Genomic DNA, 24,136 nt, shown 5'->3' on the forward strand with positions numbered 1-24,136 from the left:
CAATTCCGAGGAAAGAATAAGGGCAAAGCAGTATCAAAAACAACCATCTCTAGATGGATCAGACTGACGATTTCCGATTGTTACAATATTCAGGGTATTAGTTGCCCCGTAGGAGTTGAAGCCCATTCTACCAGGGCAATTTTCTCATCATATGCAGAAAGAGCAGGGGCTTCTCTGGAACAAATATGCAGAGCAGCCACATGGTCTAGTATAAATACCTTTGTAAAACACTATAGATTGGACCTATCCAGATCCTCAGATCTTTCTTTCAGGAGGAAAGTTTTACAAGCCATACCTCCCCCTTAATGTTTGTAATCTGGTAGGTCTTTCATGTGTGCCGTCATGGTGGTGAAATGGAAAACCGGAATTCGACTTACCGGTAATTCAGTTTCCATGAATCCACCATGACGGCACAATATCCCATCCAAAAATATATAAAAATATATTTGTAAGAGCAAATACAAAAAAATAAATAAAAAAATGCGTGTTACACTTATAGTGGGTCGGAGCACTGTATTTTGGAACTCGCTGGTGTATGGTGGTGGGAGGGGTAAATTTAACCTTTCTCTGTTCCTCGGTTCCTGCCCCTACAGAGGTCAGGGGTCAATCTCTCTTGTGTGCCGTCATGGTGGATTCATGGAAACTGAATTACTGGTAAGTCGAATTCCAGTTTTCTTGATGCGTTGGTATACCCGGTAGGTGATACCCTTGAAACCAATTTATACGTCAAAACAATGGATAGGAATAATATCCTGAATTTTAAAAGCTCACATCCACGGGGAATGATTGAATCCCTCCCATACAGCCAATTCTTATGGAATTCGAAGGATTGTAAGAGAGGATAAAAATATCCAAAACAAGACTAAATGACATGAGCCGTAAATTCATAGAGAGAGATTATCCCCCAAAACTAGTTCAAAAACATCTGGAACATAGTGGTAACATACCAAGAAATGAGCTGAGAAACCACACAGGAGATCAAGAAAAGAATCACCCAACACAAATCCAAGATCCGTAATTCTGTTCTCAAGCTTCCGGTTTCTGAACACTTCACCAAATATCGACACAATATCTCTCAATTGAGATTTTTGATTATTGATGGGGTCCCACAGCCCCGTAGAAGTGGCAACTGCGAATCTATGTTGAAAAAAATGGAATTAAAATGGATCTACAAACTGGACACCTTAGAGCCGAAAGGACTCAATAGAGACTTTGGTCTAAATATTTTCATTTAGAAGGTGCTTCCCTATATGCTTTTTGCCCCTTTTCCTTATCTGGTAGTTTTTGTCACATAGAAACAATTTTTGTGTCCAACAATTTTATTTTGTTGTGAAACCCTCTTATATGTTTTATGTTTTTATTTCTTACAGGTGGTCTTCCATGTGGAACCAGGTACTCCTTCTTCTATGCCTCTGCTTTGACCCTGACTGTACAGACGTTCACAGTCAATTGTTTGCTGAGGATACTCTATCACTCCTAGAAATCCGGTCCCTCTATTATTCCTCCTAGAAACCACAGAGGGTGAGTTATTTCATTTTCCTCTCTTTCAGGTTGTTCGGGGATGACGGTTTGCATGGTGGGGTTGTGCACTTGTGACTCCCATTTGGTTGTCATCCACATGATGACCCGTCTGGAGGTTATATATGGGGCATACTAAAAGGAATGACAGAATGGAATGCCCATAGACTTTGACAGGGGAAGAGAATGCCCATTGACTATAATGAAGCCAAACTGAATGCCTATAGAGTATAATGGGAAGCAAAGTATCAGATAATTTGTAGGCAAATCTGCAAAAAATATCAACTTCTCCTTTACCACAGATCTTCCCCGTGTAAAGTAACATCTTTTACAATTGAAATAACTTTGGATTTTTCTTGTTTTCTATGGAATGATAGGTGAATACCACAATGGAATGCCCATAGAGTATAATGGGAAGAAAGATGGGCCATGGAGTCGAGAACCATATGACACATCAAATAAATCTTTAGCAGACATACTCTTCAAGTTCAGTGGGATTATTTAAATTGAGATGAAGTGGGATTATCATTGGTTTCTATGAAATGACGAGGGTGAATGACACAATGGAATGCCCATAGACTATAATGGGAAGGAAAATATGAGCTTATTTGCAGGTAAATCTGTGTTATGTGGGACATTAACCTTTACCGCAAGTGTTTCCTGGGTAGAGTAGCATATTGTAAAATTAAATTACCTTGGAATATAACTGTTTTCTATAGAATGCAAAGGTGAGTGACATAATGGAATGCCCATAGACTATAATGGGAAGTAAAACGTGACTTGGTGTCTGAACCATTTAACATATCAAGTAAATATTTAGCAGACATACTCTTCAAGTTCAGTAACATTATTAAAATTGAGATTAAGTGGGATTATCAATGGTTTCTATGAAATGACAAGGGGAATGACACAATGGAATGCCCATAGACTATAATGGGAAGTAAACTATGAGCTCATTTGCAGGTAAATCTGTGTTTTGTAGGAAATTAACCATTACTGCAAGTGGGTAGAATAGCGTATTGTGAATGTAAAACTATCTGGGATTAAAGCTGTTTACTATGGAATAACATGTAGATGACAGAATGGAATACCCATACAGTATAATGGGAAGTAAAATGTGATTTGGAGTGTGAACCATTCAACATATCAACATAGCAGACATAATCTCCAAGTTCAGTGGAGATGAAAGGGGATTTATAGGGTATAATGGGAAGTGGAATACCCCTAGAGAATAATGGAAATTTAATTTTTGAACTAAAGACACAACAGCTTTCCTCCCCCCTTACACAATATAGGTCCAGGACTAGGAATGGGCTCTGATTTTGGGGTGGAGGATACATGGAGGCAACTACAAGTCCGTGCACATTACGGAATTTCCAAGCAGAGAAATTCAGTTCGGAAATTCCAAATGCGTCCCACTCCGACTGATTTAGTCGGTGCTTGGGCAGCGCAGCCATCCCTACAGCTGGCAGTGCATTCCGCTCAATATTCCGCGGAAAGAATTAACATGTTCATTCTTTCGACAGAGACATTTTAGTGTAAAGCTTCACCGCTGAAATTCTGTAGTGTGCACTGTGCAGCGGGATCCCATTGATTGCAATGGGACTCTGCTGCATCAAAATATCCAAGTGTAATTCCTGAGCAGAATTTTACTCGGAAAACGGTAAAATATAGGGGGGGAACTGAAGAAGCTCCTATAGCATGTTGGTGTTACTGAGAATGAAAACGGACAAGTTTATAGGAAATGTGTAAATACTTATTTTATTTAAAACTTTTCTTATTTAAAGGGGTTATCCAGGATTAGAAAAACTACAGTTTTCTTCCAAAAACAGCGCCAGTCCTGTACTCAGGTTGTGTGTGGAATTGCAGCTCTGCCAAGTGAATACCACCCACAACCTGAGGACAGGTGTGGTGCTGTTTTTGGAAGAAATAAGCTCAGTTTTTTTTTTATCCCCGAATAACCTTCTTTAATTTTTTTTGCATTCTTTTGTTGAAAGTTTTTTTTTTTTTTTGTAGAACAGAAATCAAAAGTAGGAGGGAGGCAAAAACAAAGAAGGGATGGGAATGGGGAGGGGGTCGAAATAAAAAGTATACAAATAAACATCAACATTTCTGTCCCAATAGGAAAAACATGACACTCCGAGACAAAAAAAGAACGCAGTGGTAAACAATGGCAGCGCCATAGGGGAGTGTATGGAGTGGCAAAGTACATTGTCAGAGAAAAGGGTAAAAAAAAACAAGAACAATGTTACAACAAATTGATAAACCTAAAAACATTGTGAAAGTTCACAAATTATCGGTATCGGCCCTAAAAAATCAATATCGGTCGATCCCTAGTTATAATCCAAGGTAATTTTCATTTTACAATACGCTACTCTACCCAGGGAACACTTGCGATAAAGGTTTATGTCCTGCATAACACAGATTTACCTGCAAATAAACTCATATTTTACTTCCCATTATTATCTATGGGCATTCCACTCTGTCATTCCTTTTAGTATGCCCCGTTATATATGCACCCCTTTAAATCTTCCTGATAGCTGTTTAGGGGTTAGTTCCTTCTTCAGGGACTTCACCCCATTCAGCTATAGGATTGTGAGAATGGTCACTGAGACCTCCCTAAAAAAAAGTGTCCCCTAAATGGCGATCTCTTGCTGGAAGGTGGTCTCAGTACAGTAATCTAAGATCCCTGGGTATGGTTGTGTGTCATCTAAATAATGATCTAAACCTATAAGTATAGGCACAGCCTGACAACCTGCTCTGAGGCACAGATACAGCCCCCTCTACCCTCCAGCCACTGGGACCACTATCTGAACAGCCTTGTGACTATTATATGTGGATGTACAGGGAGTGCAGAATTATTAGGCAAATGAGTATTTTGACCACATCATCCTCTTTATGCATGTTGTCTTACTCCAAGCTGTATAGGCTCGAAAGCCTACTACCAATTAAGCATATTAGGTGATGTGCATCTCTGTAATGAGAAGGGGTGTGGTCTAATGACATCAACACCCTATATCAGGTGTGCATAATTATTAGGCAACTTCCTTTCCTTTGGCAAAATGGGGCAAAAGAAGGACTTGACAGGCTCAGAAAAGTCAAAAATAGTGAGATATCTTGCAGAGGGATGCAGCACTCTTAAAATTGCAAAGCTTCTGAAGCGTGATCATCGAACAATCAAGCGTTTCATTCAAAATAGTCAACAGGGTCGCAAGAAGCGTGTGGAAAAACCAAGGCGCAAAATAACTGCCCATGAACTGAGAAAAGTCAAGCGTGCAGCTGCCAAGATGCCACTTGCCACCAGTTTGGCCATATTTCAGAGCTGCAACATCACTGGAGTGCCCAAAAGCACAAGGTGTGCAATACTCAGAGACATGGCCAAGGTAAGAAAGGCTTAAAGACGACCACCACTGAACAAGACACACAAGCTGAAACGTCAAGACTGGGCCAAGAAATATCTCAAGACTGATTTTTCTAAGGTTTTATGGACTGATGAAAAAATGTATATTTGTGAATGTTGAGATGTTATATTGGTTTCACTGGTAAAAATAAATAATTGAAATGGGTATATATTTGTTTTTTGTTAAGTTGCCTAATAATTATGCACAGTAATAGTCACCTGCACACACAGATATCCCCCTAAAATAGCTAAAACTAAAAACAAACTAAAAACTACTTCCAAAAATATTCAGCTTTGATATTAATGAGTTTTTTGGGTTCATTAATAAAATTAATCCTCAAAAATACAACTTGCCTAATAATTCTGCACTCCCTGTATAGTGGCCTGATAGTGGAGTATTGGAGCTGTAGATAAATCGCTGATAACAGTTTGACGCCCGGTGCTCTGATTGGCTGCTTTATTTTTCATTCTCCCACGTGACGTCCTGCATCTGCGCAGCCAGGGTCTGAGCACGCCGAGCCCCGGCACCTCCCTGCCCTAACTCGGGAGACCCCGGGAAGCCACATGGAACCTCCTGTAAGTGACTCTGGAGATTTGCTGACATTAAGGGCCTTTTCACACGAGTGGATGCCGTGCATGACATCCGCTCCTTGAATAATAGCCTAGACCCGCTGCGGACAGCAAAAGCACGGAGCCCTAACACTTTTAGGCTACTTTCACACTCGCGTTTTGAGTTGATCCATCTTGTATCTGCACAGATAGATCCGCACCGATAATGCAAACGCTTGTATCCGTTAATAACGGATCCATTTGCATTAATCATTGTCTTGACTAACATTGAAAGTCAATGGGGGACGGATCTGTTTTCAATTGCAACATATTGTGTCAGTAGATCCGTCCCAATTGACTTCCACTGTAAGTCAGGACGGATCCGTTTGGCTCCGCATCGTCAGGCGGTCACCAAAACGCTGCAAGCTGCGTTTTACTGACCGTCTAAAAACGCAACGGAGACCAAACGCAGCCAAATTGATGCATTCTGAGCGGATCCTTATCCATTCAGAATGCATTGGGGCTGAACTGATCCGTTTTGGGCGGCTTGTGAGAGCGCTAAAAAGGATCTCACAAACTGACCCAGAAACGCCAGTGTGAAAGTAGCCTTATATAGGTTCAGTATGTATGTTTAATTGTATGAACACACCTACTTAATGGGAGGCTGTTTCCACAGCCACTGTCTATTACGCACACTATGTATCTCACTCTCATTGCTTGATAAGGACTTCTCTAAGAGTACTGTCACACTTGCGTCGTTGGATTCCGGCAGGCGGTTCCATTGCCTGAACTGCCTGTCGGGTCCGGAAATCCGTATGCAAACGCATGTCATTTGCAGACTGATCAGGATCCTGATCAGTCAGAAAAATGCATTGCAATACTGGATCCGTCTCTCAGGTGTCATCCGGAAAAACAGATCCGGTATTTTTATTTTTTTACAGATTTGAAGTTCTGCGCATGCGCAGATCGGGAAACCGGATCCGTTTTACTGGAACACTTGATACCGGATCCAGCATTTAATACATTTCAATGGAAATGAATGCCGGAGCCGGCATTCAGGCAAGTGTTCCGGAATTTTGGCCGAAGGAAAAATTGCTATCATGTTACACATGCATGGTTTGCCTTTTCATCATGTGTGTCACTTCTCTCTTCCCCTAGCTTCTGCTCTCTCTCTTGTCTCCTCCCCTCTTCTTCATTCTGGCTTCACCCCTCATCTCAGCTACTTGCTCCTGCTAGATGCTCACAGCATGATTTTTTGACCTATCCATTTGTTCATCAGTGTATGATCTGCACAGTGATCCGCACAGTTAGGAATAAACTTCTTCAAGATCTACAAGGTGTCGTTTGGATCGAGTCACTCTTCGCCAATTCACCTAAGGTTACGGTTATCGCCATCTCAGCAGAACTGTATTGCTTAGACTGGAGAGGAAGAACAGTCAAAAAAATCTGTGGAGGGATCTTACAAGATCTGCAAAATATCTTTCAAGGGATCCTTGCTAGCTATGCATGTATAGTGAGATGTATATGGACACTGGAATATAGCAGAATATATGTACAAGCCTGTATACTCCAGCCAGCAAGTAAATCTCAGCATAAGATTCATCAGTTTTCTGCAAAGATTATTGAAGAAACTGTTCATGCAACTGTTATATAATCAGCTCCTAGACTGTCTGTATTGTCACATGCATTCTGCCTGCAAGTCAATCTAAGGGCTCTTTCACACCTGCGTTCTTTTCTTCCGGCATAGAGTTCCGTCGTCGGGGCTCTATGCCGGAAGAATCCTGATCAGGATTATCCTAATGCATTCTGAATGGAGAGAAATCCGTTCAGGATGCATCAGGATGTCTTCAGTTCAGGACCGGAACGTTTTTTGGCCGGAGAAAATACCGCAGCATGCTTCGCTTTTTGCTCCGGCCAAAAATCCTGAACACTTGCCGCAAGGCCGGATCAGGAATTAATGCCCATTGAAAGACATTAATCCGGATCCGGCCTTAAGCTAAATGTCGTTTCAGCGCATTGCCGGATCCGACGTTTAGCTTTTTCTGAATGGTTACCATGGCTGCCGGGACGCTAAAGTCCTGGCAGCCATGGTAAAGTGTAGTGGGGAGCGGGGAGCAGCATACTTACCGTCCGTGCGGCTCTCGGGCGCTCCAGAATGACGTCAGGGCGCCCCATGCGCATGGATGAGGTGATCACATGGCACGTCATCCATGCGCATGGGGGGCTCTGACGTCATTCTGGGGCGCCCCGGGAGCCGCACGGACGGTAAGTATACGGCTCCCCCGCTCCTCACTACTACTATGGCAACCACGACTTTAATAGCGTCCTGGCTGCCATAGTAACACTGAACGCATTTTGAAGACGGATCCGTCTTCAAATGCTTTCAGTTCACTTGCGTTTTTCCGGATCCGGCGTGTAATTCCGGCAAATGGAGTACACGCCGGATCCGGACAACGCAAGTGTAAAAGAGGCCTAAGCTCTGTATGCAATCAAAACTAACTCTGCAGCAGCCATTGCTAAACTTGTTTCTGACTTCCCCTCCCACCGGTTGCCTAGGAAACCCTGTCCCAGAATCTGAAGATTGATACATTTCTATGCAAACACATACCTTGTGATTTAACCCTCTGCTTGCCATCACAATGCACCAGCAAGGCAATGTACAATCTGAGCAACCTAATACACAGAAAGAACCTGAACTTCCAACAAATCAGGAGTCAGATCCTCAAGGCCACATAAAACAAAACCGTTTAGTGAAGCCAACCTGGAAAGTCCAAGAGAACTATGAGGCTGACAAAGAGGAACTGCTGCAGAACATCAGCCACTCATGGTCTAAAACTATTGAATGCATGTCAGCTCTGTCTCAACCAACTCATAAGGTATTGCACCTAGAGGGCGCTGTTAAGCAGTTGAATGCTGCCTATGAGATCTACCAAAGACTGTCTGCTAAATATGCTGATCTCTTAAAGCGGTACAACACAGAAAATTCCTTAAAAGAATTCCAGGAATTGAATGAGCTCAATCTTGAAATCAGATTTCACATTGTAATGCTTAGACTGGAGAGGCAGAACAATTGCTGCATGCTGCGGTATTTCCTCCGACCAAATACCGCAAAAGTGACTGAACTGAAGACATCCTGATGCATACTGAACGGATTTCTCTCTATTCAGAATGCATTGGGATAAAACTGATCCGTTTTTTTTTTCCGGTATTGAGCCATATGACGCAACTCAATGCCGGAAAACTTTAACGCTAGTGTGAATAAACTGAACTGATCTTTTTGCATAAACTGAAGAGTGCTGTGGATATCTCTATTAGGCTGCTTTCACACAGGCGAGTTTTCCGCGCAGGACCTGTGCTGACGTCGTGGTGAGTGCGATTACGTCACCAAAGGTCCTTTTGCAGGTCCTGAAAGAAGAAGAAGATGCCGGCTGCGCGATCAATCGGATGAGGTGAGTTATTTTTTTTTTACTTTTTAAACCCTCAATTGACATTTGACTTTGGATTCTGTATTAAGAATGCTATTATTTTTCCTTATAACCATGTTATAAGGGAAAATAATAAAATCTACCCAGCACCTAACCCAAACCCGAACTTCTGTGAAGAAGTCCGGGTTCAGGTCTGGGCACCACATTCAGTTTTTTTTATCACGCGTGTGCAAAACGCATTGCACTCGTGCGGAAAAAACTGAACAACGAAACGCAATAGCAGACAAAACTGACTGAAATTGCGTGCCTACTCACGTGGGTTTCCCACAATGCACCTGGGACGCATCTGGACATAGTCCGTGACGTCCGTGTGAAAGGGGCCTTAGGCGGGTGCGTTGCGTGAAAATGGATGATTTTTCTGCTTGAGTGCAAAGCGTTTTAATGCGTTTTGCACACGCGGGAGAAAAATCGCCACAGAAGTTCGGATTTGGGTTAGGTGTTCTGTAGATTTTATTATTTTCCCTTATAACAAGGTTATAAGGGAAAATAATAGCATTCTTAATACAGAATGCTAAGTAAATTAGGGATGGAGGGGTTAAAAAAATAAAATAGGCTTCCGGTTCCTGCGCTGGTATGAGGAGATGCGCTTAGTGGAGCTCCGCCACCTTCCCAGACAACTTCACCCTCCGATCACCGCCTACGGGCTCAATTAACCACACGAAGTGTGGTAAGTGTCGGAAGACAGCACATCGTGTATGGAGAGGTACCTGCTACATAGCGGGAAGAAGCCGGAGGACGGAGACGAGTCGCGGCTGGAGCGGCTGCATAAAGAGGCCAAGATGGCGGCTGAGATTGAGGCCACGCTGCGGGCGGTTGAATTGAATCAGCCCCTGCTATCCTCACAGGAGGACTTGTTCCAGCATACCCCGCTACCAGCTGCGGATCTCAAGAGGCTGGCAATAGAGGTTGTGGCCCACCTGGCACCTGATCTCAAATCCACGCTAGCAGCGACGATACAGGAATCCCTTACAGAGCTGCAGGAAGCTTACAATCAGCAGGGGTACCGCATAGACGAACTTGAACAGAGGACGTCCTGCGTGGAAGAAGATATGCAAGGCACGCAATCGCGAATGAAAACGCTGCTGCAGACGGTGAATGAGTTAAAAGATAAGGTTGATGACCTTGAAAACCGCTCACGCCGCAGTAACATCAGGTTAGTGGGTCTCCCAGAGGACATACCGGGCTCAGAGCTTAAACACATTTGTGAGTCAGAACTCCCCAGAGCGCTGGGACTGTCGATTCCCCGCAAAGTGGAAAGAGTGCATAGATTGGGGTCACTACAGAGCCCTCCTGGGGGATCCAAGGAGGTATCTAATCGTCCGCAGAGAGGCAGACAGGTCATAATGAAGTACCTCGATTTCTCTGACAAGGAGGACATTATACGTGCTTTTAGGGCGCGAAAAGAACCTCTAACCTATAGGGGGCAAAAAATCATGCTCTTCAATGATTACTCGGCAGTAATCACAAAGAAAAGGAGAGGTTTCAGTGAAATATGCACGTCATTGTTCCAGAGGAAAATCCGTTTCCAACTACTGTATCCGGCAGTTTTAAAAGTGAAGTGCGCAGACGGAGTCTATAGGAACTTTAATAACGCCTCGGATGCTACAACTTTTTTTTCACAAGGCCTATATATCCCCGAATCTGAGGATCCGGTGGAAAAGGGGAGAAAAGGATCACAGAGTCCACAATTTGGTTCGCAAGGGACTTCCCGTGACAAGTCGCAACGGAAGGAAGAGGTCCGGCATTTCTCGTCTAGCAACCAGCGGAAGCAGCGAAAATGAGGGATGTTATGCTTCATACCTGAACGCCCCCATAAAGGGGGGAGAAATAAATTAATGAGGGGGCTGATGGATCTGGTAGTTTTAATCCTCCGATGGAAGCTAACCAGGGGGAAGTTCGTGGGAATGTAAGATGGTACCAGAAAAAAGTGAAGCCCAGGATGTGATGTTTTGTTCACTTGCCTTCACAGGCTACTCAGGGATGTTTTTTTATGTTCTTCTTTCATGTTTTAGTTATGTTAGAATTGTCCTGCCAATCTTTAAGTCTCATACATGGGACAGCGGGGGGAAGAACCTACTAAAAATGTGGGGTAATGATTAATATTATAACTTGGAACGTCAAGGGCCTGCGCTCCCCGTAGAAACGCATAATGGTGCTGCGCCATCTGAAGCACTTGAGGGCAGATATTGCGTTTCTGCAGGAAACGCATCTCCTAGAGGCGGATTTTATGAGAATGTCAAGGCTATGGGTGGGAAAGGTCTATGGGTCTCCAGCAGTACAGGGCAAGGCGGGTGTAATCACTCTGGTACATAGGAATTTAGTGCATAGGATCCAAGGTTATGCTGCAGATGATGGAGGCAGGGTGTTGGTACTAACAATGAAAGATGGGAGCAGGAATCTCAACATGTATAATATATATGCACCCAACGTAATGCAAGGTCGTTTTTTTGCCTCCCTGAGAGACAAGATATTGGCGGATCCTGTGGGCAATATACTGGTGGGAGGGGACTTTAATGCCACAATGGTGGAAAGCGAGGACCGTAAACAGTCAGGGCTGGTGAGGAAAAAAGTCCATGGGAGAAGTGGGGTTTTGTCTTCTCTTACAGAGGACATTGCTGTGGTGGATACCTGGCGGATATCACATCCGGATGAACGAGATTTTACCCACTTTTCCCATGCACAAAATTCATGGTCTCGCATAGACTACTGGTTTGCTAAACCAGAACTTCTTTTCAGAGTTAGTGAGGTAGTTATTGAAAATCTGGTGATCTCAGACCATTCGCCAGTGGTTTTGACATTAGCGGATATGGAACTGAGAGGGGCAGAATATATCTGGAAATTCCTGTCTTTCCTAGCTGAGGATGAGACTTTTGTAGAATTACTACGGGGCTGGTGGCTGGAATACAGCACTATCAACCAGGAGCATGAGTCTGACCCTATACTTTTTTGGGAAGCAGGCAAGTCAGTTCTAAGAGGCAGATTGATAGCATATATAACAGGTCTCAAGAGAGCTACGAAGGCACAATTCATTAAGTGTAGTCAAGAAGTCCAGAGTTGCTACAGGGCTTTTGTGCAATCTCCAACGTCAGAGATCAAAGACAAATGGATTGCAGCTAGGGGGGATTTGGTAATAAGGCTGGTAGACTCCTGGCCAATTTGACTAAGGGACGTAGACAAACAACCCCAATCACCCATTTGCGTGACTCTGTGGGAAAGTTGAGGTCCCAACCCCCCGACATCTTGAAAATCTTTAGAAGTTACTACTCTGACCTGTATAGTAGACCACCTGATAATGTAGTGATAGACCCCAGTTTCTTAGATGGCTTAAATCTCCCAATGGTCGCACAGGAGGATCTGGACCAGCTTAATATGCCCATCACGGAAGAGGAAATTCTGAATACGATATCACAATTACCTGGGAATAAGGCACCGGGGCCTGATGGTTATTCGGGTGACTTCTAGAAAGCCCTAAAAGTACAAATATCACTGGTACTGTCTAGATTGGGAAATGTCCTTTTACAGGGGGGAAGGCTATCCGCTCAAATGAACATGGCACATATACGCATGCTCCTTAAGGAGGGTAAGCCAGCAGAGGACCCCGCGTCGTACAGACCGATATCTCTCATCAATCAGGATGTTAAAATCCTATCGAAGCTTATGGCCAACAGATTAGCACGCATCCTCCCGAGTCTGATCAGCCCACTACAGGTTGGTTTCATCAGAAATCGATCAGCGGTCACCAACATCCGCCGAGTCTTGGCGGTCTTAGATGAGGTGGGTCGGAGAAAGGGAGATGGATCAACACCCTCCATAGTCACCCTGGACGCTGAGAAAGCTTTTGATAAAGTGCACTGGGAGTGGCTATGGAGGGTGTTGGACAAATTTGGGGTGAGGGGCTCTTTCAGGGAGTACCTTTCTCAGCTATACACAACTCCTATGGCCAGGATAGGCATGCAGGGCTTTCTTTCTGACCCTTTTAGCTTGCATAGGGGAACCAGGCAGGGTTGTCCCTTATCCCCTTTACTGTTCGACCTGGCTGTGGAGCCACTGGTTCGTCTTCTAAATTCGGGTGGGATTTTTGAGGGTATTAGAATAGGGAATTCTGAACTGAAAGCCATTTTTTTCGCTGATGACATACTCTTATTTATGGAAAACCCCATTTCAGATCTACAGGCGGTATTGAACAGCATAGCAGAATTTGGTCAGTTCTCAGGTTTTAAGATAAATACAGCCAAGTGTGCTCTTTTACAACTGGGGAGGGAGGGACAAGATTGAAGTCGAGGAGTGATATAGGTCGGATACCGGTGGCTAAAGACCACATTACATACTTAGGAATCAAGATAGGTCCCAGAGCAGAATCCTTGTATGGTCTAAACTATACCCCTCTACTAAACAAGGTGACTTGTGAGTTGCGTAAGTGGCAGAATCTACACCTACCTTTACTAGGCAGAATTCATTTAGTCAAAATGATCAGCTTCTCCAGACTTCTTTATCCTCTTCAAACGTTGCCCTTGCTGATTAAACATGTGGACGTCAGCAGACTTCATGGTGAGGTGGCATGTTTTATCTGGAAGGGAAAGAGACCAAGAATAGGTCTGAGGAAGCTAATGGCCCTTAAATATAAAAGGGGGAATGAATATGCCTGATGTTAGAATATATAATCATGCGTGTCTTCTCAGACACATTATTGACTGGCTGCGTCACACAAGTTTCCACTCTGACTATGCTTTAGAGAAGGAACTTTGCGCACCTTGGGATCATTGCACCCTGTTACACACGGCCTTGAGAGCCCTCCCCATGCACTTGCGGAATTCGACTATTTTCCGTCACACCTGGGCAGCGTGGCGAATTATTAGGAAGAATTTGCGACTCTGTCAGAGGGTTTCGAAATTTTTGCCTCTGTGGGGACATCCGGAATTCGAGCAGGGAAGGAGTAATGCCTTGTTTAAGGAATGGAAACAGAGGGGAATACTAACGGCCCAGCAGTTGCTGCATAAGACCGAGAATAGATGGCTATCATGTCAGGAAGTTAGGGAGGTTTTTCACCTAAGTCCTTTTCAAACTATTCAATATACCCAGGTCAGTAAATTCCTGACCGATAGGTTGAGAGATGTTTCTAAGGAAATAACGACAAATGAATTTGACAAGATAGCATTGAAGGGTACAGGCCCACAATCCATATCTCTCTTATGAAAAAAAACACAATGAAAGTCAGTCCTGTGTCCCAATACAGGCAAATACTTGCGCTGCTGCAGGCTCCGGAATAGTGTGGTAGGTCGTTCACAATGAATACAAGTAATAAAAGTTTTTGGAACCGCGCTGCTTTAGACTAAGTTCCCCGGTCAATGGTGGATGGCGTCGGGCTCCAGCCTCTTTCCTTATCGCCCCAAGAAGGTTCGGTCTTCCACAGACAGTATCCTCTATGGGGTTCAAGAGAATAGGCACAATAGTGAAGCACCCCTTAGCACTTGATTTTAAAAACGTTTTATTCTACTCACAAGAATTGTTCAACAAAAGGCATATAACAGTATCTTTAAGATCGTCACGTTCCTGCCCGACCCGGGTTTCGCTGCCTCGCTTCTTCAGGGGTGAATTATTCAACTGACTAACTTTGATTTTTAATTTCGAAATGTACAAATGTAAAGCCTGTCGTTGTTATTAAAATATATATATATATTTTTTGATGTTCTCTTGATGGAAGGAAGTACTCTCACATCAGCAGTGTGATTGATCCGCTTCATATACTGCACTACTACATCACCAACGCTTTGTAAAGTGGTAATATCACATCCCTGCCCCACGAGTCCATGCCTCGTTTAATGCATGACAATATCCTGGTGGCCTTAGAATGGAATAGTTATGGGGCACTGTGGATTCAACTGTTATGTGGGCGCTGAGTATAAGTGAACTGATGCAGAACTGACATACGGATGTGAAAAGCGCATGAACGTCATTAGTGTGTTTTTTTAAATCCGTATGTCAGTTCCAGTAAAGACAGAACATGTCCTATTCTGGTCTTCAAAATGAGGACCTCAAATCCATAGAACTCAATGGAGCAAAAAAAATGTGGATCGCAAAATGGATACGGTCGTGTGCATAAGGGTTTCTATACACCACTCATCAAGCAGTATCATACAAGATAGGATTAGATATACCACTCAGCAGGCTGTGTCATAGATCATGGGATTAGATACCCCGCTCAGCAGGCAGTATCGCACACAACAGGATGTGTATCAGGCACACATACAGGATAGGATTAGATACAAATGTGATTGGATACGCTTGCTGATTCAAGATGTTTTTCACACTCTGCAGATGGTGATGGAAGAGCCTGTGGACTGTCAGTGATGGGATTAGATCAGGGTGGATTTGATTTAAATCATAGTTTTCTACATAAAGACTAATTCTTGCTGGTATAACTTATAATATGCAAGTAGATGAAGATTTTTAGAATAACAACTTTTCATATTAGTTTGATTAGGTTGATTCTGTATTCATAGGTTTAGAGAAGTTAGGATTAAGGTATTTTTCTCAACTCTGTTCATGTTATAACATTTTTGCTCTGAAGAAGGGGCATGTGATCTCTGCTGAGTCAAATTCAGTTTTGAGAACTGCAAAAGTAAACCAAGCATCTGTGATAATATCTTGTAGGCAGAGAAACTGCCCAATAATCTTACAAAAACCTCTGGAAGAGCATGACATTGTGAATGGACAAAGGGGGGAAACTATCTCTCCTTAGGGAGAGAGCACCTTAATCAGTGTGAGGAGACTTTTAGGCCATATATGCTCCTCTGGAATTCTGGGAGGGAAGAAATGCAAATGAGCTATTAACAAGCTTTGCCTCTAATGCCACCAGATGTAAGGCAGCTATCCTATCTAAGTCAGGCATGTCCAAACTGCGGCCCTCCAGCTGTTGCAAAACTACAACTCCCAGCATGCCTGGATAGCTTACAGCTATTAGGGCATGCTGGGAGTTGTAGTTTTGCAACAGCTGGAGGGCCGCAGTTTGGACATGCCTGCTATAAGTCAATATTCAGCTCTTAAAATAAGCCTTGAGACATGACTTGGATATTAAATAAGCCAGCACCTCATCTGCAGACAGCTGTTTCGGACACAGGCCTCCTACCCAGTTAAGCCAGTACTCTCTGCTCTGCACTGATGAGGGGCACTCACCCCAAAACAGCTGTCTGCAGATGAGGTGCTGGCTTATTTAATATCCAAGTCATGTCTCAAGGCTTTTTTTAAGAGCTGAATATTGACTTATAGGATAGCTGCCTTACATCTGGTGGCATTAGAGGCAAAGCTTCTTAAGAGCTCATTTGCATTTCTTCCCTCCCATTGTGAATGAATTCATGGAATTTATTTACCCAAAAAATTTAACATATACAGCCTTATTCTACATAATTAAAAAAATAATCTTTATTTCATGATGGAATAACCTGGATGGTAATATATTTTCCTCATAAAGCATTTTATATTTAAAAAAATCTGATTTAAATAATTGATTTTTATCCACCCTGGATTAGGTACACTGCTCAGCAGGCTGTATTACACAGGATAGGATTAGATACAGATGTGAGGGCAGAGCCTGTGGACGGTCAGTGATGGTATTAGATACACGGCTCAGCATGATGTATCACACAGGACAGGATTAGATACACATGTGAGGGCAGAGCCTGTGGACGGTCAGTGATGGGATTTAGACACTGGGTGAGAAGTAGATTCCTGTCTGGGTAGTGGGTGTGGCTGCTGCAGACCGAGCAGTGTGGGGGCGTGGCCAGCCTGTGACTCATCACTGTGCAGTGCAGCCAGGCTTGTGTATCAATAAAGTTATGTATTCAGCAAAACAAGACGGGGAGAAAGTCACCAGATCTGCCAGGATAGTCTGATGTCTTCCAGGGGGGAAGGAAAGCGCAGACATGAAAAACAGGTATTGGGGGCATATGTATGCATGGTGAGGGGTGTTAGGGGCACATAAAAAGAATTTAGATTTTTGAGACCGGACAACCTCTTTACCCACCTCCCGTCCGCCCATTGACTATAAACGTCTGGAGAGTGGATCTCTATCTCTGAATGGATGTTTCTGAACGTCCATTCAGAAATCGCAGTTGCACACTAATTAATCGTGCAGCTGCAGATCGGGTTGTCCGCTTTCAGTGACCCTGCCTTCTAAATCACTGTATACACTGTATGCAGAGCAGGAAGCGAAATGCGCTTCCTGTTCCGGCCCCGGCGGTCATGTGACCGCAGGGGCCGGGAGAGTGCAGGAGATGTGAGGTCTTTCACAGACCTTGATCAGCCCAGCACTGAGGCTGTACAGCACAGTATACTGCTGTACAGCCTCTCTGGGGGGTGTATTTCCCCTGCAATTAAGGCTACTATGTCAGCCCCAGTTACAGGAGAAATCAATAGTGGAAAAATAAAGTGAAGTTAAATGTCCCCCAGAGGTCTTCTATGACCTTATGGGAGACGGAAATGTGTAAAATAAAAAAAGGTTTCACATGTAAAAAAAGAAATTCCCCAAGTAAGGAAAAAAAATAAAAAATTTAAAATAGAAAAAAATAAAATAAAATAGACACAATTGGTATTGCCGCGTCAGTGATGGTCGGCTCTATAAATATATTACATGATCCACCCAGTCCGACAAACACCATAAAAAAATAAAATAAAAACTGTCAAAAAAAGCAATTTTTGTCACCTTAATTCACAAAAAGTGAAACACTAAGTGATCAAAAAGGCAAATGGCAAAATGGTACCAATAAAATCGTCACCTCATCCGCAAAAAATGAGCCCCTACGTAAGGAAATCATTTAAAAAAAAAAAACTATAGCTCTCAACCTTGACACATTGAAAAATAATTTTTTGTTTAAAAAATGCTATTATTGTGTAAAACTTAAATAAATAAGAAAAAGTATATATATTAGGTATCGCCACATCAGTAACGATCTGCTTTATAAAAATATCACATGACCTAACCCCTCAGGTGAATGCTGTAATAATAAATAAATGAAAACTGTGCTAAAACGACCCATTTTTTGGTCACCTTGCCCCATAAAGTGTTATAATTGATAAAAAAAATCATTTGTACCCAATAATAGTACCAATACTGGCACCTTATCCCCTAGTTTCAAAAATGGGGTCACTTTTTGGGAGTTTCTACTGTAAGGGTGCATCAGAGGGGCCTCAAATGGAACATGGCATCTAAAAACCAATTCAGCAAAATCTGCCTTCCAAAAACCATGTGGCGCTCCTATTCTTCTGCGCTCTGCTGTGTGCCCATACACCAGTTTATGACCACATGTGGCGTGTTTCTGTTAATCGCAGAATCTGGGTAATAAATATTGAGTTTTGGTTGGCTGTTAACCCTCGATGTGTTAAAGAAAAAATTGGATTAAAATGGAAAATCTGCCAAAAAAGTGAAATGTAAAAATTTGATCACCATTTTCCTTTAATTCTTGTGGAATGCCTAAAGGGTTAACAAAGTTTGTAATATCAGTTTTCATTAACTTAAGGGGTGTAGTTTCTACAATGGGGTCATTTATGGGGGTATCCACTATGTAAGCCCCACAAAGTGACTTCAGACCTGAACTGGTCGTTAAAAAGTGGGTTTTGGCAATTGTCTTAAAAATTAAGAATTGCTTCTAAACTTCTAAGCCTTCTAACGTCCTAAAAAAAAAAAAAAATTCCAAAATGATGCCAACATAAAGTAGACATATGGGTAATGTTAAGTAATAAATATTTTATGAGGTATCGCTTTCTGTTTTAAAAGCAGAGAAATCAAAATTTTAAAAATGTTGAATTTTTTAAAATTTTGGGTACATTTGGGATTTTTTCATAAATAAAGGTGAAATATATTGACTCAAAGTATGACTATCATGAAGTACAATGTGTCACGAGAAAAAAATATCTGAATGGCTTGGATAAGTAAAAGCATTCCAAAGTTATCACCACATAAAGTGACATATTTCAGATTCGCTAAATTAGGCCTGGTCAGGAAAGGGGCAAATGGCCCGGATGTGAAGTGGTTAAGTCCTTTATGAAGTTACTCACTTAAGGAAATAAATTGTACTTACCTCATCCATTTGATTGCGTAGAGGCTGCCGTGGCCATCTTGCTTAAAGATCCAGTGCAAAATCTCGTGCGGTTCGGGATGACGAGATTTCACACGGGATCTTCATGCAGAATGGCTGTGGCAGCCTCTTCACGATCAAACAGATAAGGTAAGTATGAGTTATTTTTTTTTACCACGATTCCAGGAAAAATCGATTACCATGAAGCAGGAGGAAATTCAGCTTTGCGATGAATCAAATTTTCCCTGAAATTCGGATTGAATCACTAATCAATCATTAAAACTGCAATAAAGGCTCCATTCAGACGTCCGCACTTTGGGTCCAGATCCTGATGGACCCGTTCATTTTCAAAAGGATGCAGACAGCTGTCCGCATCCGCATTTCCGGTCCACGGCTCTGCAAAAAAATAGAACATGTCCTATTCTTGTCCGTAGCTGCGGATCCGCAAATAAACTGCGGACGTGTGAATGGAGCCTAAGAAAAAGGGAAATTGGTGCAGAATAAATATGACTTTAGTGACCAATGCCAATGATGCTCCTGTGTGTGTCAAACTGAATTTGGTAACAGATTTATTTTATTTAATGTCTTATTAGCAGTTAGTATTTATAACATTGGTACATTTTTTTATCTGCATGTTAATTACATTTTATATTAACTGTGTGTAATTAGGAAAAAGAGAACCTTTTATCTTACACATTTTTTCTTTCTTCAGGTGAAGACTGGTTAAAAGGATCCCAAGGTCATCTAATTCTATTTCCTTCTTATGACATAGAAAGTAATCAATCTCAAATTAGCAATAATAGAACCGGGAATAATCTGGGTGAGATGTCTGCAAATTCGGAATATGGGAAAGATTTTGAAAATAATGCTAATCTTTCTGTGCACAAAGAAATTCAGAAAGATGAACCGTCATGTTCTGAAAGAGAGAAAAGTTTTAATTTGATATCAGGTGTTGCTGAAAATCTGAGAAATCACACAGGAGAGAAGCCATATTCATGTTCAGAATGTGGGAAATATTTCAATGCGAAATCAAGTTTTGTAAAACATCAAATAATTCACACAGGAGAGATGCCATTTTCATGTTCAAAATGTGGGAAGTGTTTTCGCCAGAAATCACATCTTGTTGAACATCAGAAAACTCACACAGGAGAAAAGCCTTTTTTATGTTCGGAATGTGGGAAGAGGTTTAGGAGTCAACAATATCTTAAGATACACCTGAGAACTCATACAGGAGAGCAGCCATTTCCATGTCTGGAATGTGGGAAATGTTTTAGTAACAATTCAATTCTTGAGGTGCATCAGAGAATTCACACCGGGGTTAAGCCATTTTCATGTCCAGAATGTGGGAAATATTTTAACGTGGAATCAAATCTTGTGAAACATCAGAAAATTCACAGCGGGATGAAGCCATTTCCATGTCCTGAATGTGAGAAGTGTTTTAATCGGAAACCATATCTTGATAGACATCTGAGCACTCACACAGGAGAGAAACCATATTCATGCCCTGAATGTGAGAAGTGTTTTAATCGGAAAACACCTCTTGATAGACATCTGAGAACTCACACAGGAGAGAAGCCATATTCATGTCCTGAATGTGAGAAGTGTTTTACTGTGAAATCAAGTCTTATTAAACATCAAAGAAATCACACAGGAGAGAAGCCATATTCATGTCCTGAATGTGAGAAGTGTTTTAGTCATAAATCAAATCTTAATAGACATCTAAAAACTCACACAGGAGAGAAACCATTTCCATGTTCTGAATGTGAGAAGTGTTTTAGTGATAAATCAAGTCTTGTGACACATCAGAGAATTCACTCAGGAGAGAAGGAATTTTTATGTCCTGAATGTGGGAAATACTTTAATGTGAAATCAAATCTTAATAAACATTTGAGAACTCATACAGGAGAGAAGCTATATTCATGTCCTGAATGTGAGAAATGTTTTACTCATAAATCAAGTCTTATTAGCCATCGGATAATTCATACAGGGGAAAAAAAACATTTCCACATCCTGAATGTGAGAAAAGTTTTAATCAGAAAGAGCATCTGGATACACATCTGAGAAGTCACACAGGAGAGAAGCCATTTTCATGCACTGAATGTGGAGAGTGTTTTACTCCAAAATCTATTTTTGTGAGACACCTGAGAATTCACACAGGAGAGAAGTCTATTTAATATACAGAATATGGAAAATGCTTTGGCTGTAAATTAAAGGGGTTGTCCGGGCTTATAACTGTACGTCATAAAGCCTGAGGCAATGTATCTAACCTGACAGGGAGCGGAGATTGCGTTGTGCTTGCCATTTAAACCCTCAGGTGCCCCGATCAACACAGATCGCGGCACCTGTGAATCAAGGCAGAGGGATGCTGCTTCCCCTGGGTGCTGGCACACAGCGCAGTTCTGACATGCATTCAGGATGCAGTTTTTTTATTGTAGCTAGCTGAAATTACTTAAATGATTCCCACTATGCAGAACACCAGGGGATAACGAGGCGGACAAACTGGCTAGATTTAAAACTGCATCCTGAATGCATGTCAGAACTGCACTGTGTGCCAGTACCCTCTGCTTTATGATCGGTTGCCATGGTAGCCTGCACGCTGCTGAAGCGATCCAGGCCTGCGATGGCGTTCTCCATACTGAGCTATGCACGAGGCACAGCTCAAAATGGAGAGAGTAAAAATCCTATTCACCCTAAGGGCTCATGCACACAAAAGTATTTTCTTTCCGTGTCTGTTCCGTTTTTTTTGCGGTTTGTTTGCAGAACCATTCAATTCAATGGGTCCATAAAAAAAATGGAAGTTACTCTGTGTGTATTCAGTTTCCGTATGTCCGTTCTGCAAAAAAATAGAACATGTCCCATTATTGTCCGCATTACCAACAAGGATAGGACTGTTCTATTAGGAGCCAGACGTTCTGTTCTGCAAAATACAGAATGCACACAGATGTCATCCGTGCTTTTTGTTGATCTATTTTTTTTTGTGCACCTCAAAATACATACGGTCGTGTGCATGAGCCCTAATAGAGAACTATTAGGGTGAATATGAGACGGGATTAACAGATCCCATGTACTAGGCCCCTAAAGGCCATGCTGGTATTAAAAACAAAAGTGAAATAAAAGTAAAAAAAAAAAAAACATTAATATAAGTTTAAATCACCCCCCTTTCTCAATTTTACATATAAAAATATAAACAATAAAAAAAAAACATACTATGTATCGCTGTGTGTAAAAATGCCTGAACTATTAAAAAAAAAAAAAATCCTGTACAGTGAACGCCGTATATACCAAAATATTGGTACCAATAAAATAAAAGTATAATAGCAAGGAAAATTTATATATTTTTTTCAAATGTTTTTGTTTTTTAAAGTAGTAAAACAAGAAAACCTATACAATTTGGTATCACCACATTTGTACGGAGCACAATGAACGATGTGATGTGAAAACCACCAAAACTTTTACAGAATTCTTTTTTTTTTTATGTTTCCACATAATGAATTTTTTTCCCGTTTTCCAATACAATATATAGTAAATTAAATGATGATATAAAAAAAATGCACCATGTCCTGCAAAAAATAAGCCCTCATATAACTATGTGAACGGAAAAACTTAAAGGTTATGGATATTGGAACGTGGGGAGAAAAAAATGAAACTAGGCCTCAACCTCAAGGGTTAATATTGATGACCTATCCTCAGAATAGGTAATCAATATCAGATCAGCGGGGGTCTGACACCCAGATCCCCCACTGATCATCTGTACGAGTAGACGGATCGCGCAATGCACACGTGCCTTCTCTCTTCCTGCTCTCTGCTGTATGTCTATGGGACAGTAGCGGTGAACAAGAAGAGAGAAGGGAGACGGGACGTGCACACTACGCAAGCCTTCTCCTCAAACAGCTGATCAGCGAGGGTGCCGGGTGTCGGACCCCCGCCAATCTGATATTAATGACCTATCCTGAGGATAATGTATAAGTAATCCCAGGAGGCGTTTCACAGTTTTTTTATTATAGCATATAAACCAAAGTTTTTCAGGACTTGTTTCATCCCGTCTAGCCTTCCTCAGCTGATGGAACAGGAAGGTCATCAATATGGGAGATCCCGGACAACATCTTTAAGTCTAGTGAGACATCTGAATATTCATATGAGGGAGAATCCATACGTGCTTAGAGTCTAGCAGGGATCCATTGTAATGTTCAGAGTGTAGAAAATGTGGAAGGTGTGGAGCTTAGTTTTAGGACCTGCTGCTTCACCATGATTTCTGATCTATAACATAAAGGTGTTTCCAGGATTAGAAGAAGACCTCCTTTACTCCAAAACATCTCCTCTCCTGTCCAAGGGTTGAGCGCAGCATTGTAATTCTGCCATATTAACTTTATTAGAGCCATACTGCAATACCAGACATAACCTGTGGACAGATGTGGGGCTGTTTCTCTAAGAAAGCAGCCACAAGTTCTAATCCTGTACAACCTCTACAAATATCTGGATATAATACAGAAAACTATTATTACTACAACTATAGATCAGCAAATCTCTTAAAGTTAGTTGGAGACTTATTTGTCCAAAGTGACCTTGTAATTCAATTAGGGTGGAATCAACTCTCTTGTATTTGCATGTAATTATAATGTAATATAGTCGCTGAGTTATTTAATAAAATGTACCTGTATAGCGCCACCTGCTGTTTGTTGTTTTTCTTATTTCTCTATCCACCTAAGTAACATTACTGAGGAGGACGCACATGCTCACTTATATCCTTAATCGGTCACCAGCTCTTTCCATGGTTCGAAGCAATCACAGGTGCCGGCAGGAATAACATGGACAGGACGAGAGCTGCGGCAGAAAGGACATGCTCTGTGAGAAAGGACATGCACCTGAGCTGCAGCTTGAAATCAATCTACAAGAGCAATTGAAGAAATGAATAGGACATCATTGGATCCACATGATCTACAGTCTGGTTTTATCTTTGTTAGGGCTCGTTCACACAAACTTGTGATGCTCGTTTCCATATTGTGGACCACATTTGTGGATCCGCAATACACGGGCACCGTTCCTTGGTCATTCCACATCACGGTTGTTTAGGCCATGCCTAATGTTTTTGCAATCTCTCTGATGTTTTTTTTTTT

Source organism: Bufo gargarizans, chromosome 3, assembly GCF_014858855.1.
Source record: "Bufo gargarizans isolate SCDJY-AF-19 chromosome 3, ASM1485885v1, whole genome shotgun sequence".
NCBI lineage: Eukaryota > Metazoa > Chordata > Amphibia > Anura > Bufonidae > Bufo > Bufo gargarizans.